The sequence below is a fragment of the Triturus cristatus genome, chromosome 9, assembly GCF_964204655.1.
Source record: "Triturus cristatus chromosome 9, aTriCri1.1, whole genome shotgun sequence".
NCBI classification, from domain to species: Eukaryota; Metazoa; Chordata; class Amphibia; order Caudata; family Salamandridae; genus Triturus; species Triturus cristatus.
In genome coordinates, this window is record NC_140592.1 from 904,776,937 (window position 1) to 904,796,252 (window position 19,316).

Below are 19,316 nucleotides of genomic sequence, written 5' to 3' on the forward strand. Positions count from 1 at the left end.
CATCAGTGATGTTATTTGAGATGTCATCAGTGATGTCATGAGTGATGTCACTGACCATGTCATGAGTGATGTAATATGTGACGTCATCAGCAGTGCATTGCGGGCGCGCGAGTTATAGTTAGCTGAACTAACTATAACGGGGGAATTTCAATGATTTTGTACAAGTGAAAAGTCCAGCTAACTATAACACCCCTGAAACCTATGGTTTTTTCAGTGAATATATATATAAATATAGTAAATAGTGTCATGTGAGATATGCTATGGAGGTATGCTGATAATGAATTTACGAGCTGGTTTATGTGTTCTGCAATAGAGATCATTAATTGCAGGATGTTCCATTTAAAGGTGCTATCCATGTTTTATTATCACGGTATGAATGAATGAGTGACTAGGAATGAATGATACTTTTTAGGTTGAGTGGTTGAATGATATGTATGCGATGGGTTTTCTTTGTGGAAAATATGTGTTTGACTAAATATACATATTGATGGGATACTTGATAAAACAAGAATATATCGAAACATCAATAGTTCATTATAATATTTTTATTTATTCTGAAATTAGTACCCATGTATAATTAATTTATCTGGTTGTGTGGCCTGTATATGTACTCCATACTACTTTAGAGCAGATTTTGGAGGTGGGGTTTTGTCCTAGCACTTTGTATTAGTAGCTTTGGGAAACCTTTGTGTTTCATTTATCGCCCACTAAAGTAAACAGCATGTCTTAGGCTTGCCATTACAGCCTGTAGTGCAATTTTAAACTTCTATTTCAACCTGGCAAAAATAACCTTTTGCTAGGCCTAAACCTTCCTTTTAATACATATACGCCTCTCCTAGGTTAGGCCCTAACAGCCCATAGGGCAGGGTGCATTTCATTTAAAAAGTAGGAAATGTGTCCTTAAGTTTGACATGTCCTGATGAAAAACACCTACATGTGTTTTTCACTACTCTAAGGCCTATTTCTTCTCCCATTGGATAAAATTGGGTTACCTTATTACATTTAATACGTGTTAATATTTGATTGGGAGCAAATAGGAATATCATATTTAGACTCAAATTAATTGTAATTTAAAATCCTCTTTAAAGGTAAAGTCACTATTCTGAAAATGCCACTTTTAGAAAGTTGCCATTTTCTTGTCCTCACATTTGGTGCCTGCTGCCAGAGTCTTTGGTCACGTGACTGAATGGCTATGCTTTTGGGGAAAGGTGTGGACAGGATGGGCCATCCTGCCAGCATGGCTGGGAGCAGAGGTGTCCCCTGCCCTACTTAAACTTCAAAGGGCTTGCTTCCAGCACACACAAAAGACCCTGACAGTAGCCGTCTGATTCCCAGACCTCTTGGGGTCTTGGAAGAGGAAGGGAAGAACATTCTAGAACCAGATATGGGGGTAGTATAGGTAATCCCCCACTTCAAAGACTGACACCAGAAATAAATATTGAACCCTCAGAACAACTCTTCAGTGCACTTCTGAACCTGTGGAAGACTTCTGAAGGATTCCCTGGACCCACAGAAGACTACCCAGCTGTTAACACAGGACTGCCCTGCTGCTTTAAGGCCTGCCTCGCTGCTCGAAGTCGAACTAGACATCTCCTTGAACCAAAGACCAGTGAAAGTGGCTCTATTGGCTATCTGTCCAGCCTCCTGTGTGAGCTACTGGGACATAAAAAGCTCCATAGACCTTGAATCTTGCAGCTGGCATTTGTTGGAGAGAGTCCTAACCTTCCAAATGGTGCCCCCAGACTATGGACACTTGAAAGTGGTGTAATAAGTGCTGCTCCTGCCTGTCCGTAAAACTTGGTACTTAGAACACTTTTCACCAAAAATGCCTGGAGAACCAACAAAAGACCGCAACCTACATGCTAGCCGATCCATCCAAAGTGCATAGCTTGAATGCCAGACTTCGCAGTAGCTACAGCTACATTCTTCTCCACAGCAGCCAATACTGGTCAGCGGGACCTGCCAGCGATAGTATCTGGCCTTCTGGAGATCTCTTCAGCTACAGCTTGCAGCTTCGTGTCACTGAAGGTTTTCGATTTCTAAAAAGTTATCTAAGTCCGAATGTAAAAACCTTCACCGGGCTCGATGGCCATAGCATCCCCATTGACAACGATGAACAGATTGGACTATAAGTCCAGCTTTTTTCTGCTTTGAGCGTTTCCTCTCCATTGTCGACGGCTTCCAGTGGCTCCCCTATGATGACAACCCCTCCTTTGGCACAGACTGCTGCCTTGCCCCGCTGATATCTACCTTCTCCTAGACTTTTCATCAAGCAAGTTTCTAAGTCTGAATGTAAGCCAAGACTGGGCCTAATTCCCCTCTTGTATCCGACTCGTGCTTCATTATGGTCGGCCTTGACTTTGCCTCAGTCTCACATAGCCAGGTACCCACAATTTGCTTTATGATCTTTTAGGCACTATTTTCCACAAAAATATTTTTAAATCATAACTCCCGTCCTACTGATTGGATTTAATTTGTTTTGGAGTAATTTTATTTATTAGAATGTATCATATTTTTCTAAATTGGTTTAGGACTTTTTTGTGTTGTCGTTTCACTTTATTACTGTTTACCTGCTACATACTTTACACCGTACATCTAATGTAAGCCTGATGGCTTTTGTGCCAAGATACATAGAGTTAAGCACAGGTTAATATAGTGTCTATTGTAGTTTACCCTGACAAGCATTGTGGTTGTTGCTTGAAAAGGTTTTTCACCACTCCTCAACCAATAATCCAATTTCTTGCAGTGTTTATGTATGACTAAAAGAATGTTAGTGTGTGCATACAAATCTGTGGTATCCACACAAGGGTAAATCCGGGCAAATATGGCCCTTTTCTAGGCAACGAGGAAGGGAAGAACATTCTAGAACCAGATATGGGGGTAGTATAGCCTTTGCAGGCTTAATGGAAAAATACTTGTTTGTGAGTTAATTATGTTGAATGGGCATCTTGCCAGCTCTTTCCAATGCCATCTGCTCTGGTTGTTAGCTTGATGACAATTAAAATAGTGGCAGTAGTAGGTGTAGTTAGTAGTAGTAAAACGTAAAAAAGAAGGTCCCTTTTGCCTATGTCGCTAAAACCTGGATTCTCTATGTAATGTTTCTCCACACTTTGTCTGCCATTTGTAATACTCACTTCAGTGCTCACTTGAGCATTGCACCATAAACTTGTTTCAATGTTTGTAGCACTCTGTACAAAAAGTTCTTGTACTTAAAAAAAATGATGCATTTTAATGATGGCATGAAGTAAATCCTTTAATAAGTTATGCATATTTCTTCATTTATTGGCAAGCATTCTTGCCCCATTGGTCCTTAGACTTTTATCTCTGGCTATACTTGTGAAATATAAGCACCTATCAGTATTATATTTCAAATATTATACACAATTCTGAAGGAACCCATCTTATTACTATAATAATTTCTAGAACTGTAGTCCAAGCCTCCTATTTTGCATTTGATGATGTACAGTGTCTTTCTACCAGCTTCCCCTTTCCTTGAGCTAGTATGTTGCCTCTAGAGTTATCACTTCATAGGATTTGGACTTTGGACAAATCCTTTACAGGTATACAAGTGAGAGTGGGTGTGCCCGGACCACAACTCTTTATTCTCACATAGACAGCGAAAGCACCCCTGATGATCCAGTTGAATTCCTGATCATGCAGTACCCTGTTGCACAAGAGGCGTGTGTTAATAAGACAAGAGCAATGACAATAGCCCACTAGACTAAGGCCCTATTAAGTCTTTCATGATCGAGTGAGTTATGGGTAAGAGCAGCCTAATTGACTAGGCCTGAGATAGAAAGATTCTACCTTCCATCTTGTGTGTCTTGAAACAAGATAGACATTACAGCAGCCCCACAATCTCAGCACTTGCCCCCTGAAAAGGAATGAGCACATTTCAAACTCTTCTGTGTCATATGCAAAGTCTCCCATGGCTGAGAGCTGAACTCCATGGTAAAGATGTCTTATGAAGAGTCCTCCATGTGTGTGGTGGCTTATCTTTCTAGGGGGTTGGGTCACTAAAACCGATCTCTTCAAGAAGACTAATAGTTTACTCCTCCTTGTGAGTATGTAAAAATATATGATAGATTCGTAAATATATTCACAACAAGTTGAAAGACAGTAGTGGAAAAATGTACAGAAAAAAATGATTTACTAAAGTTCTGCATTACCATTTCAGACTCTAAAACCTAAATGCGGGACCCTCGGAAACAGAAAATAATTAAAAAACAAGCATTAAAAATGTAATAGGTCTCGCCTTTTATTAAGTTAAAGCCATTTGCTTTGCTATACAATACCATTAGCAAAGCAAATGGCTTTAACTTAACCAAAGGCGAGACCTGCTGCATTTTCAATGCTTGTTTATCATAGCGTTTCCTTACTGGACACGAGAGCTACAAATCGGTGGAACTCAGTATCCCAGAAGTCATTGTCCGCGACAACATCTCCCCCACATCCATTCCTAAAGCTCGTAGAGCAAGATTCCCTTTTACGTACCTTCGCGTCACCGAAGGGGCGAAGCCGAGAGCTACGGCTAGCGCAGAGGCAGGTGTGGTTTGGAAAGGGGCTGTTCTGTCAGATAGCATGCGTAGAACTGCCAGGCACTGCCGCATCTTCCTGCCCGTTATCTTCTCAGTGGAACGCAACCCTAACGGGTAGTCTCTTGCAGCCGGCGTGTCAGGGCACGAGGAACTTCGGTTGACGCAGCGCAGCGCGAGCCGTCTCGTCTCCCCTGTCAGACGCGAGCGCCTGGGCTGTCTGAACACCAGCAACGAGAAGGCATCGAGGCAGGCAGCCAGCGCCCTTTCTAGTGCCCCCACCTGAACCACGCGCGCCGCAGCAACAGCCCCCTCCCCGCAGCCTGAAGATGGTGGACCGCGAGCAACTAGTGCAGAAAGCACAACTGGCCGAGCAAGCCGAATGATGCGACGATATGGCGGCAGCGATGAAAGCCGTAAATGGGGGGTGCTGGGGGCCGCCCTGCTGTCCCAAGGGATATCACACTGTCCTCCACCGGAGCTACTGTTGAATTATGCACCTTCAGTGAGCGTGGGGCCGCTTGTCTGAGCGCGTCCCCAGGGAAGAGATAAGTCTTTGTTACCCCAAGTCGCCCACCACCACCGACAATATTGGGGTGAATTAAGCAATATCAATTTGTGTCCGTCTGCCTCCCGTGCTTGAAACCGAGGGCTCGGATGGCAAGACCCTCTGAACCCACGGGAGGTTACTGTCATTCCTCCCGAGTCTGAGGGTCATGGTGCAAGTACCGTTTACGTCAGCCCCCCCCTTCATTCTGTAACGAGCCTGCATGTTTTTGCTGTCAGTTCTCCCCGGGCACAAGCAGGCATCCACTTCTGTCAGGACAGCTGATCGCAGCAAAAAGACAGAAGTGGATGCCTGCTTGTGCCTCGGGGGAACTGACAGCAAAAATAAAAGCAAAGCACACGCGAAGAGGCATTTTCGTTGCTATGACAACGAAAGCTTCGCAAGATGGCATCGGACTGTCCACAGTCCGACGGACACGCGCATGCTGTCTGCTATGGACAACTGGCAAGAGCAGCCATGTTTGTCCATGCAGACGCGTGCACGCAAGCCCTTCGCAGAATCAATTCCAAAAGGTACTCGCAATAGCGAGGGCAACGCATGCGCTGCTTTCGCTAGGCGAGACCTAAAAATCAGTTAATGCTAACAATCCACCCTATTCTAGGAAAAAATACAAATAATGCTGGAAAGGTTTATGTATTACCAGTATGATGCTATTTTATTATGGCAACAACTTAATGGCAAAATATATACATTTCATAGTTTTAATAAAACGTGGGGCTACTTGATGTTTAAGCAAAATACCTCACATTAGCAAGTTCCATTGTCTTTTGTGCAAAGCATTAGCTACTACCAGTACCTCGTCTCGACAAGCAGTGCTGCACATATACAGAGAATGAAGAAGACATTCCTGTTTGTAAGAAATAATAGGCAATTTCCGGTTTAGGAAACAACACCTACCAGCGTTTTCAAAATGCCTCAATCTCTTCAATGAGAATCTGTCACATCACAACAATGACTGTTGCTTGCAAATCTTTCCAAATGCCTGCGAATGCTGGGATGGAGGCCTTCAAGGGACAGTAGACCTCCATGCCTGCATTCACATTTGCAGAATGCCAGTAAGGCAGATCCTGGATTATAGAATGATAGGCGCTGCTGTGTTTAAATAAAATTAGCATAATGTGAATGGGCATCAGAGGGATCGTGTAGCAATCCCCTGGAGCACTCTCAGGTGCCCCTGAAACCAGAATGTCACATTTGCAAAGTGAAAGCTACCCATCACAAAAAGCTTCCACTTTGAAATAAGATTGCACCCCCTTCAAGGTGTTGATATGTTATGTAATGTTGATTTGTATAGTGCACTAATCACCCAAGAGGGTACCCCGGAGCTTGGGCAGGTATGTAGATGTGTGGGCCACAGGATGCTTATACGAAGAGCCAAGTCTTCAGCTTCTTGTGGAACTCAGTAAGTGAGGAGGAGGCTCTGATGTGTTGAGAGAGGTCGTTCCATGTCCTGGGTGTGATGTAGGAGATTGAACAATTTCCAGTTTTGTTTTTGCAGATGCAGGGACTGTATGTGAGTGAGATTGAGGCAAAGTATAGGTGTCTGGTGGATTGGTGAAAGTGTATGCGACTGTGTACTTATTCTGGTCCTGTTTCATGTAGGCTTTGTATATGTGCATGAGAAGTTTGAATTGGCTGCGTTTGTGAATGGGGAGCAAATGAAGCTTCCTGGGGCATTGTGTGATTTGGGTGCATCATGGGAGGTCGAGAATGAGTTGTGCAATGGTGTTCTGGATGTTCTGAAGTTTGTATAGGAGTTGTTTGGAGATTTCGGATTAGAGAGTGTTGCCATAGTCCAGCATGCTGGTAAAAAGTGCTTCCATGACAGTCCGTCTGGTGTTCTGAGGCAACCATTTGAAGATCCTTCTCAGCATGCATAGGATGTGGAAGCAGGAGGTGCACACTGCATTGACTTTAGCCTTCATGTTGAGCTTGTTGTCTGGGGTGATCCCTAGATTTCTTGCATTGTCTGTGGGTGTTGGTACTTGCTCTGATGGCCCCCAGGTGAAGCCTCATTGGTAGTTCTTGTTGCCAAAAAACAGTAGTTACGTCTTGTCGGAGTTCAGCTTCAGGCAGTTGGTTCGCATTCAGTCTGCTACCATGGTCATGCAGTTTGTGAAGTTGGTTCTGGTAGTGGTTGTCTTGTCTATCAGGGAGAGGATGAGTTGGGTGTCATCAGTGTAGGAGATGATGGTGATGTCTTGTGATAGGATGATGTTGGTGATACAGAGGGAGACTTACCAATTTTCCCTTTCTACTGACACACTAATTTTCATCATCCCCTGCTGGACCCAAATAAACCTTACGATTTAGCCACCATCCTAATTATAAAAAATTGGTCCTCCAATGGATCTTTTTGTTGCGCTAACAGGGACTTGGATATTTTAGAGAACGTGAGGCAATTTCATTCAGAGGACCTGGCATAAAGAAATGCCAAATACATGTATATTTCATCACTTTTCTCAGAGACTTTCAAAACCACCATTCTTGAGACAAGAAAGTTATGACACAAAGAAATTACACGCATTCGAAAATAATTACTCATACAAAACATTTCTCCAAAGCCTCAATTTGAATGGATAGAACATGAAATTGCATTTCATATCAGAATTAATAGTTGAGAATTAGGGCAATAGTGCAAATAGCCACACATTACAAAGCAGGTTCAATGATGAACATTTGCTGGTTGCCTAGAGAGAGAGAGAGAGAGAGAGAGAGAGAGAGAGAGAGAGAGAGATAGAGAGATAGAGAGAGAAACAATAGAAATTCGAAATTCAGTTGTCTTATCATACAAACCAAATATGGTTGAGATATAATCCGTCTTCATTAAGGAGCTGGCCATATCAGAACTGCAAAAACAGCAATTGATGGACAGAATGTAGAACAATGTCATACATTCACCCCAGTACAGAGATCTGGGCCTAAATCCATCGTTTTTTTGCTCACCATGCCGTTCCAGTTTGAACCCAGCCATATGCAAATCAGTCTTGACCCTGTGCCTCATGGGAACAGTCCAGACCGAACTGCCAAGCCAGGTCCTCCCTGGACTGGAAACAAGCATCCTAGGACCGGTTTCTGGCATTTCAGCCATCTTCAGCCAGGCTTGCTTGATTTTCAGTAGCATGGAGAGCAAGGGACCCACGTCTGGGCATACCCTTTCCACTCGGGGTGACAAATGCAAAAACAACAATTGATGGACAGAATGTAGAACAATGTCATACATTCACCCCAGTACAGAGATCTGGGCCTAAATCCATTGTTTTTTTGCTCACCATGCCGTTCCAGTTTGAACCCAGCCATATGCAAATCAGTCTTGACCCTGTGCCTCATGGGAACAGTCCAGACCGAAATGCCAAGCCAGGTCCTCCCTGGACTGGAAACAAGCATCCTAGGACCAGTTTCTGGCATTTCAGCCGTCTTCAGCCAGGCTTGCTTGATTTTCAGTGGCATGGAGAGCAAGGGACCCACGTCTGGGCATACCCTTTCCACTCGGGGTGACAAATGCAAAAACAACAATTGATGGACAGAATGTAGAACAATGTCATACATTCACCCCAGTACAGAGATCTGGGCCTAAATCCATCGTTTTTTTGCTCACCATGCCATTCCAGTTTGAACCCAGCCATATGCAAATCAGTCTTGACCCTGTGCCTCATGGGAACAGTCCAGACCGAACTGCCAAACCAGGTCCTCCCTGGACTGGAAACAAGCATCCTAGGGCCGGTTTCTGGCATTTCAGCCGTCTTCAGCCAGGCTTGCTTGATTTTCAGTGGCATGGCGAGCAAGGGACCCACGTCTGGGCATACCCTTTCCACTCGGGGTGACAAATGCAAAAACAACAATTGATGGACAGAATGTAGAACAATGTCATATATTCACCCCAGTACAGAGATCTGGGCCTAAATCCATCGTTTTTTTGCTCACCATGCCGTTCCAGTTTGAACCCAGCCATATGCAAATCAGTCTTGACCCTGTGCCTCATGGGAACAGTCCAGACTGAACTGCCAAGCCAGGTCCTCCCTGGACTGGAAACAAGCATCCTAGGACCGGTTTCTGGCATTTCAGCCATCTTCAGCCAGGCTTGCTTGATTTTCAGTGGCATGCAGAGCAAGGGACCCACGTCTGGGCATACCCTTTCCACTCGGGGTGACAAATGCAAAAACAACAATTGGGTGTGGGGGTGAGTGCTTGCAATGTTCAACACTCCGTCCATCATTTCCTTTGGTTTTTGCTTTGTTCGCCATAAGTTGGCAGGGTATGCTCAGACGTGAGTCCCTTGCTCACTTTGCCACTGGATTCAAGCAAGCCTGGCTGAAGACGGCTGAAATGCCAGAAACCGGTCCTAGGAAGCTTGTTTCCAGTCCAGGGAAGACATGGCTTGGCAGTTCGGGCTGGACTGTTCCCATGAGGCACAGGGTCAGACTGATTTGCATATGGCCATGTCTGAACTGGGGTGGCAGAGTGGGCTAAAGAACAGTGATGGATTAAACCCAGATCAGTTGACTGGGGGTGAGTGCTTGCAATGTTCAACACTCCGTCCATCATTTCCTTTGGTTTTTGCTTTGTTCGCCATAAGTTGGCAGGGTATGCTCAGACGTGAGTCCCTTGCTCACTTTGCCACTGGATTCAAGCAAGCCTGGCTGAAGACGGCTGAAATGCCAGCAACCGGTCTTAGGAAGCTTGTTTCCGGTCCAGGGAAGACATGGCTTGGCAGTTCGGGCTGGACTGTTCCCATGAGGCACAGGGTTAGACTGATTTGCATATGGCCATGTCTGAACTGGGGTGGCAGAGTGGGCTAAAGAACAGTGATGGATTAAACCCAGATCAGTTGACTGGGGGTGAGTGCTTGCAATGTTCAACACTCCGTCCATCATTTCCTTTGGTTTTTGCTTTGTTCGCCATAAGTTGGCAGGGTATGCTCAGACGTGAGTCCCTTGCTCACTTTGCCACTGGATTCAAGCAAGCCTGGCTGAAGACGGCTGAAATGCCAGAAACCAGTCCTAGGAAGCTTGTTTCCGGTCCAGGGAAGACATGGCTTGGCAGTTCGGGCTGGACTGTTCCCATGAGGCACAGGGTCAGACTGATTTGCATATGGCCATGTCTGAACTGGGGTGGCAGAGTGGGCTAAAGAACAGTGATGGATTAAACCCAGATCAGTTGACTGGGGGTGAGTGCTTGCAATGTTCAACACTCCGTCCATCATTTCCTTTGGTTTTTGCTTTGTTCGCCATAAGTTGGCAGGGTATGCTCAGACGTGAGTCCCTTGCTCACTTTGCCACTGGATTCAAGCAAGCCTGGCTGAAGATGGCTAAAATGCCAGAAACCGGTCCTAGGAAGCTTGTTTCCGGTCCAGGGAAGACATGGCTTGGCAGTTCGGGCTGGACTGTTCCCATGAGGCACAGGGTCAGACTGATTTGCATATGGCCATGTCTGAACTGGGGTGGCAGAGTGGGCTAAAGAACAGTGATGGATTAAACCCAGATCAGTTGACTGGGGGTGAGTGCTTGCAATGTTCAACACTCCGTCCATCATTTCCTTTGGTTTTTGCTTTGTTCGCCATAAGTTGGCAGGGTATGCTCAGACGTGAGTCCCTTGCTCACTTTGCCACTGGATTCAAGCAAGCCTGGCTGAAGACGGCTGAAATGCCAGAAACCAGTCCTAGGAAGCTTGTTTCCGGTCCAGGGAAGACATGGCTTGGCAGTTCGGGCTGGACTGTTCCCATGAGGCACAGGGTCAGACTGATTTGCATATGGCCATGTCTGAACTGGGGTGGCAGAGTGGGCTAAAGAACAGTGATGGATTAAACCCAGATCAGTTGACTGGGGATGAGTGCTTGCAATGTTCAACACTCCGTCCATCATTTCCTTTGGTTTTTGCTTTGTTCGCCATAAGTTGGCAGGGTATGCTCAGACGTGAGTCCCTTGCTCACTTTGCCACTGGATTCAAGCAAGCCTGGCTGAAGACGGTTGAAATGCCAGAAACCGGTCCTAGGAAGCTTGTTTCCGGTCCAAGGAAGACATGGCTTGGCAGTTCGGGCTGGACTGTTCCCATGAGGCACAGGGTCAGACTGATTTGCATATGGCCATGTCTGAACTGGGGTGGCAGAGTGGGCTAAAGAACAGTGATGGATTAAACCCAGATCAGTTGACTGGGGGTGAGTGCTTGCAATGTTCAACACTCCGTCCATCATTTCCTTTGGTTTTTGCTTTGTTCGCCATAAGTTGGCAGGGTATGCTCAGACGTGAGTCCCTTGCTCACTTTGCCACTGGATTCAAGCAAGCCTGGCTGAAGACGGCTGAAATGCCAGAAACCGGTCCTAGGAAGCTTGTTTCCGGTCCAGGGAAGACATGGCTTGGCAGTTCGGGCTGGACTGTTCCCATGAGGCACAGGGTCAGACTGATTTGCATATGGCCATGTCTGAACTGGGGTGGCAGAGTGGGCTAAAGAACAGTGATGGATTAAACCCAGATCAGTTGACTGGGGGTGAGTGCTTGCAATGTTCAACACTCCGTCCATCATTTCCTTTGGTTTTTGCTTTGTTCGCCATAAGTTGGCAGGGTATGCTCAGACGTGAGTCCCTTGCTCACTTTGCCACTGGATTCAAGCAAGCCTGGCTGAAGACGGCTGAAATGCCAGAAACCGGTCCTAGGAAGCTTGTTTCCGGTCCAGGGAAGACATGGCTTGGCAGTTCGGGCTGGACTGTTCCCATGAGGCACAGGGTCAGACTGATTTGCATATGGCCATGTCTGAACTGGGGTGGCAGAGTGGGCTAAAGAACAGTGATGGATTAAACCCAGATCAGTTGACTGGGGGTGAGTGCTTGCAATGTTCAACACTCCGTCCATCATTTCCTTTGGTTTTTGCTTTGTTCGCCATAAGTTGGCAGGGTATGCTCAGACGTGAGTCCCTTGCTCACTTTGCCACTGGATTCAAGCAAGCCTGGCTGAAGACGGCTGAAATGCCAGAAACCGGTCCTAGGAAGCTTGTTTCCGGTCCAGGGAAGACATGGCTTGGCAGTTCGGGCTGGACTGTTCCCATGAGGCACAGGGTCAGACTGATTTGCATATGGCCATGTCTGAACTGGGGTGGCAGAGTGGGCTAAAGAACAGTGATGGATTAAACCCAGATCAGTTGACTGGGGGTGAGTGCTTGCAATGTTCAACACTCCGTCCATCATTTACTTTGGTTTTTGCTTTGTTCGCCATAAGTTGGCAGGGTATGCTCAGACGTGAGTCCCTTGCTCACTTTGCCACTGGATTCAAGCAAGCCAGGCTGAAGACGGCTGAAATGCCAGAAACCGGTCCTAGGAAGCTTGTTTCCGGTCCAGGGAAGACATGGCTTGGCAGTTCGGGCTGGACTGTTCCCATGAGGCACAGGGTCAGACTGATTTGCATATGGCCATGTCTGAACTGGGGTGGCAGAGTGGGCTAAAGAACAGTGATGGATTAAACCCAGATCAGTTGACTGGGGGTGAGTGCTTGCAATGTTCAACACTCCGTCCATCATTTCCTTTGGTTTTTGCTTTGTTTGTCATATCAGAACTGCAGCACAGCGTGCCACAGAAGGAGTCAGTTAACCCTTCAGCCGAAAGATTATTTCCTGCTCAACTTTACTAGTCAGCAAAGTGCAGGTTCAAGGCAGTCAGGAACTTTCAGTTCAAAAGTTGGCATTGAGGCGAAATCAAAGTTCAGTCTGACAGCATGGCAGGCAAGGAAAATGGAAAAATTACAGCCTGCCACAACTCCTCCTCCAAGGGGCAATTATACTTCCAAAAGTTCACGGTTTACACTCACAAATTATCTTTTCCATCAGCCGATATGGTTCCCATTGGTTGCTCATGGTGGGCTGCTCATGGTGTGATCAATACCTCACTAAGAAATCCGGAAGCATTGAGTAATACTTTAGCAAAATTCATTAAGTTCCAAATGTCCATCCTTTACATGGAAGTAAGAAACTTCCCGTAACTCACAGTCTGTCCGTTCCCAGGTGCTTTCCCTGGGTTTGTAATCATATTGATACATTTCTGTCAAGAGTGTTTTTGTTTTTTTAAGTAACATTTTTATTAGCATTTCAGTGAAAAATACATCATGCATTATACAACAAACTATAGCTGATATTGCAAGCGCACCTAGTTCAAATGGAAAAATTACAGCCTGCCATAACTCCTCCTCCAAGGGGCAATTATACTTCCAAAAGTTCACGGTTTACACTCACAAATTATCTTTTCCATCAGCCGATATGGTTCCCATTGGTTGCTCACAGTGGGCTGCTCATGGTGTGATCAATACCTCACTAAGAAATCCGGAAGCATTGAGTAATACTTTAGCAAAATTCATTAAGTTCCAAATGTCCATCCTTTCCACGGAAGTAACAAACTTCCCGTTACTCACAGTCTGTCCGTTCCCAGGTGCTTTCCCTGGGTTTGTAATCATATTGATACATTTCTGTCAAGAGTGTTTTTTTAAGTAATATTTTTATTAGCATTTCAGTGAAAAATACATCATGCATTATACAACAAACTATAGCTGATATTGCAAGCGCACCTAGTTCATACATTTTGCTAAACTTTCGACTCTGACCCCCCTCATTTTCCTCCCCCCTGCTCAGGTCCCCTAATGAGTGAATTTCACAATTCAATATAGTATCATGGTGAGAACTGTGCAAGCGTACCCGGCAATCGAGGCCCCACTGATCCCATCTAGGAGTCACCGGCCTCATGTGTCCCGTTCCAATACCATACAACGGATTCAGCTGGAGCGCATGACCCTATAGCCTATGGAGGCAGTTCTTCCGGAGGTGTCAGCAATTCAGTGAGCATCGCTGCCCATGCTCTCATGTCTTCCTCTAGCCTCTCCTTGTTAGCTTCATATGACACCCCTCTGCATTAATCCATTCCACCATGTCTTTCAGCCAGTCGTCTATTTTTGGACTTCAGGGAGACAACCACCCTATAACGATTTTGCATTTAGCCAGTGCTAACCTGATGATGAGGAATTTCCTGCTCAACGTTTTTTTCTTACAAAGAGGGAATCGGCCCAAAAGACAACGGGACATCTCCCTGGGGACGCCCCACCCTGTAACCAGTTGGAACAGATGAACTATAGATCTCCAGAATCCATCTAAATCTGGGCACCTCTAGAGCATGTGTAGGAAATCTGCTTCCTGCTCCCCACATCTGGGGCAACTAGCTGATTTCTCAGGGTTTATGGCAAGAAGCCGCTTAGGCATCAGGTATACCTGATGTATCATATTGTATTGGAGTAGCTTAAATCAGACGTTGGCGGAGGTGGACTTGACCCCTTCGTGTATAAGTTCCCAAGTGTTTGTCTAGAGGCACCTCCAGTTGAGGTTTCCATTTATCCTGTACAGTGAGCACAGTCATGGGAGAATCCTCCCTCAGGGCCCTATAGAGGTGTGATATCAATTTCCGGCCTACCGACATCGACAGCTGTGTCTCCAGTGTATGGGAGACAGGGGGGAACCCAGACCAAATCTCTTGTGCCTTCTGTCAAGAGTGCTGCTAAATCAGAAGTGAACTCATTGTTGTTGAATACATAAAAATAAACTTTACAGAAAGTTCTCACAGCATCTAAAGTGACTACTTCAGCCATTTGAGCAAGAAATAATAAGCATCTGAAGCCTACATGAATTTCGCTGAATCATTACCAGGTTATGATTATTATAAACCACACATCAGTCATTGTATTGCGACTTCTCTAGATTAATTCAATCACTATTCTTCTTAAGCAGTTACATGTCACTATTGGGCACTACTAAAAAAAACTTTTTATAACATCTTTTGCATGTCCATCATTTTCCAAAACAAATAATTGATACATATTTTTAAGTTATCATCACCGCAATCTCTATGTTAACTAAGGTTTGTTTCTTAAAACACGTGTTTACATGCATAGTATATGTTTTCTTCTCTCTCTTTGCTCACATTTTGACGTTCTCACGTTTCAAACACTTCTGAATGCTTTTACGATGCAGTATGAACTCTCACATTTTTCAGCTGAACCGGTTTACATGTTTTCATTAAGAAATAATTATTGTAATCTCTTTTGAAAGGAACAATCTGGTGAGCGATGTCATGTATACGTTGGAAAGGGTGGGGCTGAAGGACAACCACTGAGGGACCCTGCATATCAGTTTCTTTGTCTCTGATGTGAAGGGTGGCAGCCTGATCCTGTGGGTTCTTCCCATGAGGAAGTAACAGATCTGTTTGAAAGTGGATTCTTGAATGTCAATCTCGTGGTTTATTCTTATGAGGGTGTTGTGGAAGATAGTGTCGAAGGCTGCTGAGAGGTTGAGCAGGAGGAGGGCTGCTGTTACTCCTTGCTCCAGAATGATTCAAGTGTCATTGGTGACCGCAAGGAGGGCTGTTTCGGTGCTGTGGCTCTTTCTGAAACCTGATTGAGTAATGCCCTTTTAGATTATGAAGTTTGGGTTGGTAGTGAGTTCTTTTTATGGCCTTCTCAATCACTTTGGCTGTATAGGGGAGCAGGGAGATAGGTTGGAAGTTGCTCAGTTGATTCGGGTTGACTGTGGTCTTCTTGAGGAGGGTGTCGATTTCTGCAAGTTTACTCTACATTACAGAGCAAATATTAAATATCGGCTCAGTAAAAAGCAAAACAAAGGATTTACTGTTCACTGCAGTCAACTTTTTTGATCAGATTTTGAAAATAATTGCTTAATTAACTTTTCTTTCCTGCTCTATCTACTGCGTCTCCTGCCTTTCTCTCCTGGGAGAATATATTGCCCCTCTTTGACTCTACAGTTGAAAAAGTCAGATGTTATATTGAAGCAGATTATTAAAATCAACCATTGGACTTCTTAGTGATTGCAGATTAGTCCCCCTCACCCTACTCAAACCAGGGGTGTGCAGTACGTGTACAACTGGTTTGTAAATAGAAATGCAATTTATGATGACATGCTAAGTACTAACAGGTCGCATCGCAAATTGTACATTTGCAACGGGCACAAAATGACCTGCCTAAATCAATGTGAATTAGGCAGGTCACAGTTTGCGACCCTTCGTGATTGGATGCAAATGCAGGAATGGGGTGGAAGGGACAACTAACCTATGAAGACCAGCCATACTGCCATGTTCTAAACAGATTGTAGTCCATGAATAGCAGAGGAAGGAAGCCCCAGGTAGCAGGGGTTTCTGGTTCAGGAAAGACCTGGCTTGGCAGTTCGGGCTGGACTGTTCCCATGAGGCACAGGGTCAAGAATGATTTGCATATAGCTGGGTCTGAACTGAGGTGGCGAAGTAAGCTAAAGAATGATGATGGATTCATCCCAGATCTGCGACTGGAGGTGAGTGTCTGAAAAGTTTCAGCGCTCCGTCCATCATCTCTTTGTGTTTGCTTTGTTTGCCCTAAGTTGGCAGGGTATGCCCAGACGTGGGTCCCTTGCTTACTTTGCCACTGGATTCAAGCTAGACTGGCTGATGAAGGGTGTTACCCAGAAACCGGTCCCAGGATGCTTGTTTCCGGTTCAGGGAAGACCTGGCTTGGCAGTTCGGGCTGGACTTTTCCCATGAGGCACAGGGTTAATACTGATTTGCATATAGCTGGGTCTGAACTGAGGTGGCGAAGTGAGCTAAAGAATGATGATGGATTCAACCCTGATCTGTGACTGGGGGTGAGTGTCTGAAAAGTTTCAGCGCTCCATCCATCATCTCTTTGTGTTTGCCTTGTTCGCCCTAAGTTGGCAGGGTATGCCCAGACGTGGGTCCCTTGCTTACTTTGCCTCTGGATTCAAGCTAGCCTGGCTGATGAATGGTGTTACCCAGAAACCGGTCCCAGGATGCTTATTTCCGGTTCAGGGAAGACCTGGCTTGGCAGTTCGAGCTGGACTGTTCCCATGAGGCACAGGGTCAAGACTAATTTGCATATAGCTGGGTCTGAACTGAGGTGGCGAAGTCAGCTAAAGAATAATGATGGATTCAACCCGGATCTGTGACTGGGGGTGAGTGTCTGAAAAGTTTCAGCGCTCCGTCCATCATCTCTTTGTGTTTGCATTGACGCAGTTCAGTCAGGACATGCTTAGAGCATTAACAACATTAATATTCATGCTGTTCCAAACTGCCCTCTGGCTAGGTATAAATACACAACTTGTTATTCTCACACTGTCATAATATTTAAAAACAGAAGTGTTTGGTGTAAACATTGACTACTTGTAATAATAAGACTCCTTCTTGTAGATTGATCAGAATGGAGATTTATTAGCAGATGTACAGATCCAGCATCAACCGTCAAGCCTCAGCTCAGCTCCTCCAGTAATGATCAACTCCCACCCCAACATTCTATGACATATCATAGTTCTGCTCAGCAGCATTCTTAACCAGATTACAACATATCTCCCTCACCATAAAATAACTAAAATAACAATGACAACAGAACAAAATAAAAGATAACAACAGGCATTAAAAATTACAAACCCCATTACAATGCAAGGTTCATTTCATAACATAATCCTTGAATTTAACAGGAAGATTCCCACTTCTTCAAGTAGTTCTCCTGAAAACAGAATCTCTACTCATAACTTGTTCCTCTTCTCGAGCAAGAGTACCATCATCAGCATTTTCTCCAACACGCCACCCATCCCCAACAGGATGGCACACATCCGTGGATCTCCTCAAACACTTCACCAACCTGGACATGCTCCACACACAACCAGTGTTCACTCTCACAATATTTTTTCTAATAGAAATTATCGTAAAAGGACCAATGAACGAAGATTTCCCCTTCAGTGTGTGTCTAGGGTCTTTCACCATCACTCTATCACCAATGTTCCACTTCTTACTCTTCACTCGCATCCTTGAGTCGTAACTCGCCTTATACTTGTTTTGATAATCCAAGATTCTCCTATGTTTCACTTCCACAGGAACCACCACACCAGAGCTCACAGGCAGCCAAGATGGATTCAACTTAGAGATAGCCTTCCTTCCCCTCAAAGCCTCAAAAGGCGACACTTGAGTGACTGCATTAGGCGTCGTACGGTGTTCCCACCATGTGTCCCTCAACACGCTACTAAACGAAACCCTAGAGTTAAGGGAGCGCTGTGCACAATCCTTCACCACACGATTCATTCTTTCTGACAACCCATTTGCTTGAGGTGCATACAATGCAGTTTTCTGATGCACGATGTTGTGATCTTTGAGAAACTCTTGCATCTCATGAGATACAAATTGCACCCCATTATCAGTAATTAAAAACTTAGGCAAACCTTCTGAGACGAAAACATCCTTCAAGAAATCGATCACCGTCCTTGTATTCACTGAGGAAACACATTTTGTGACTACCCATTTAGAAGTGTAATCAACAAGCAAGATGACAAACCGCTCATGTGATGGCAACAACTCAAAAGGCCCCACAATATCCAGTCCTAACTTTGACCAAACTCTCTCTGGAACCTTAACAGGGGATAATGGCGCCCGACTAACAACATGAGACTTATCACTAGATGCACAGGACACACAATCTCTGACCACATCTTCAACCATACGATCCATGCTTGGCCACCATTATCTCTCTTTCACCCGAGCCTTGGTAAGACTTCTCCCTAGGTGTCCCTCATGAGCTGTGTCTATGATTTTGTTTCTGAATTCCACAGGCGGAACAATTCTTTCACCCCTCATAAGATTTCCACCTATGAATGAAAGTTCATCCCTGACAGACCAATATGCTCGCATCTCTTGATCCAACGTTTTGTAATCTGGCCAGCCCTGGTTAACCCACAACTTTAACAATCCCAATTCTTTATCTCTCTCCACACCATCCGTCCATGCTTCCTGCGTCATAGAAGACTCCGTAACCCAACACACATTTTCAACATCATTGTCACCACCCACTTCCACTAAAGGCAACCGAGAAAGACAGTCTGCAGACATGTTATTGGACCCAGGTATGTATTGTACCCGAAAATTATATTCTTGCAGACCTTCACTCCAGCATTTAATCCTGGGCGTGATATGTTCAGTATGTCTGCAAGAAAATATTTGGACAAGCGGACGATGATCCGTCCTAACTAGGAGAGGAATTCCCCACAAATAACATTTAAAATGTTGTACAGCCCAGAAAATACTTAGGGCCTCCCTCTCAATGCAAGAATAATTACGTTCAGCTCCCCTAAGAGCCCTGGATGCAAACGCTACTGTCTTGTGTTCTCCATCGACCACCTGAGAAAGTACCGCACCCAATCCC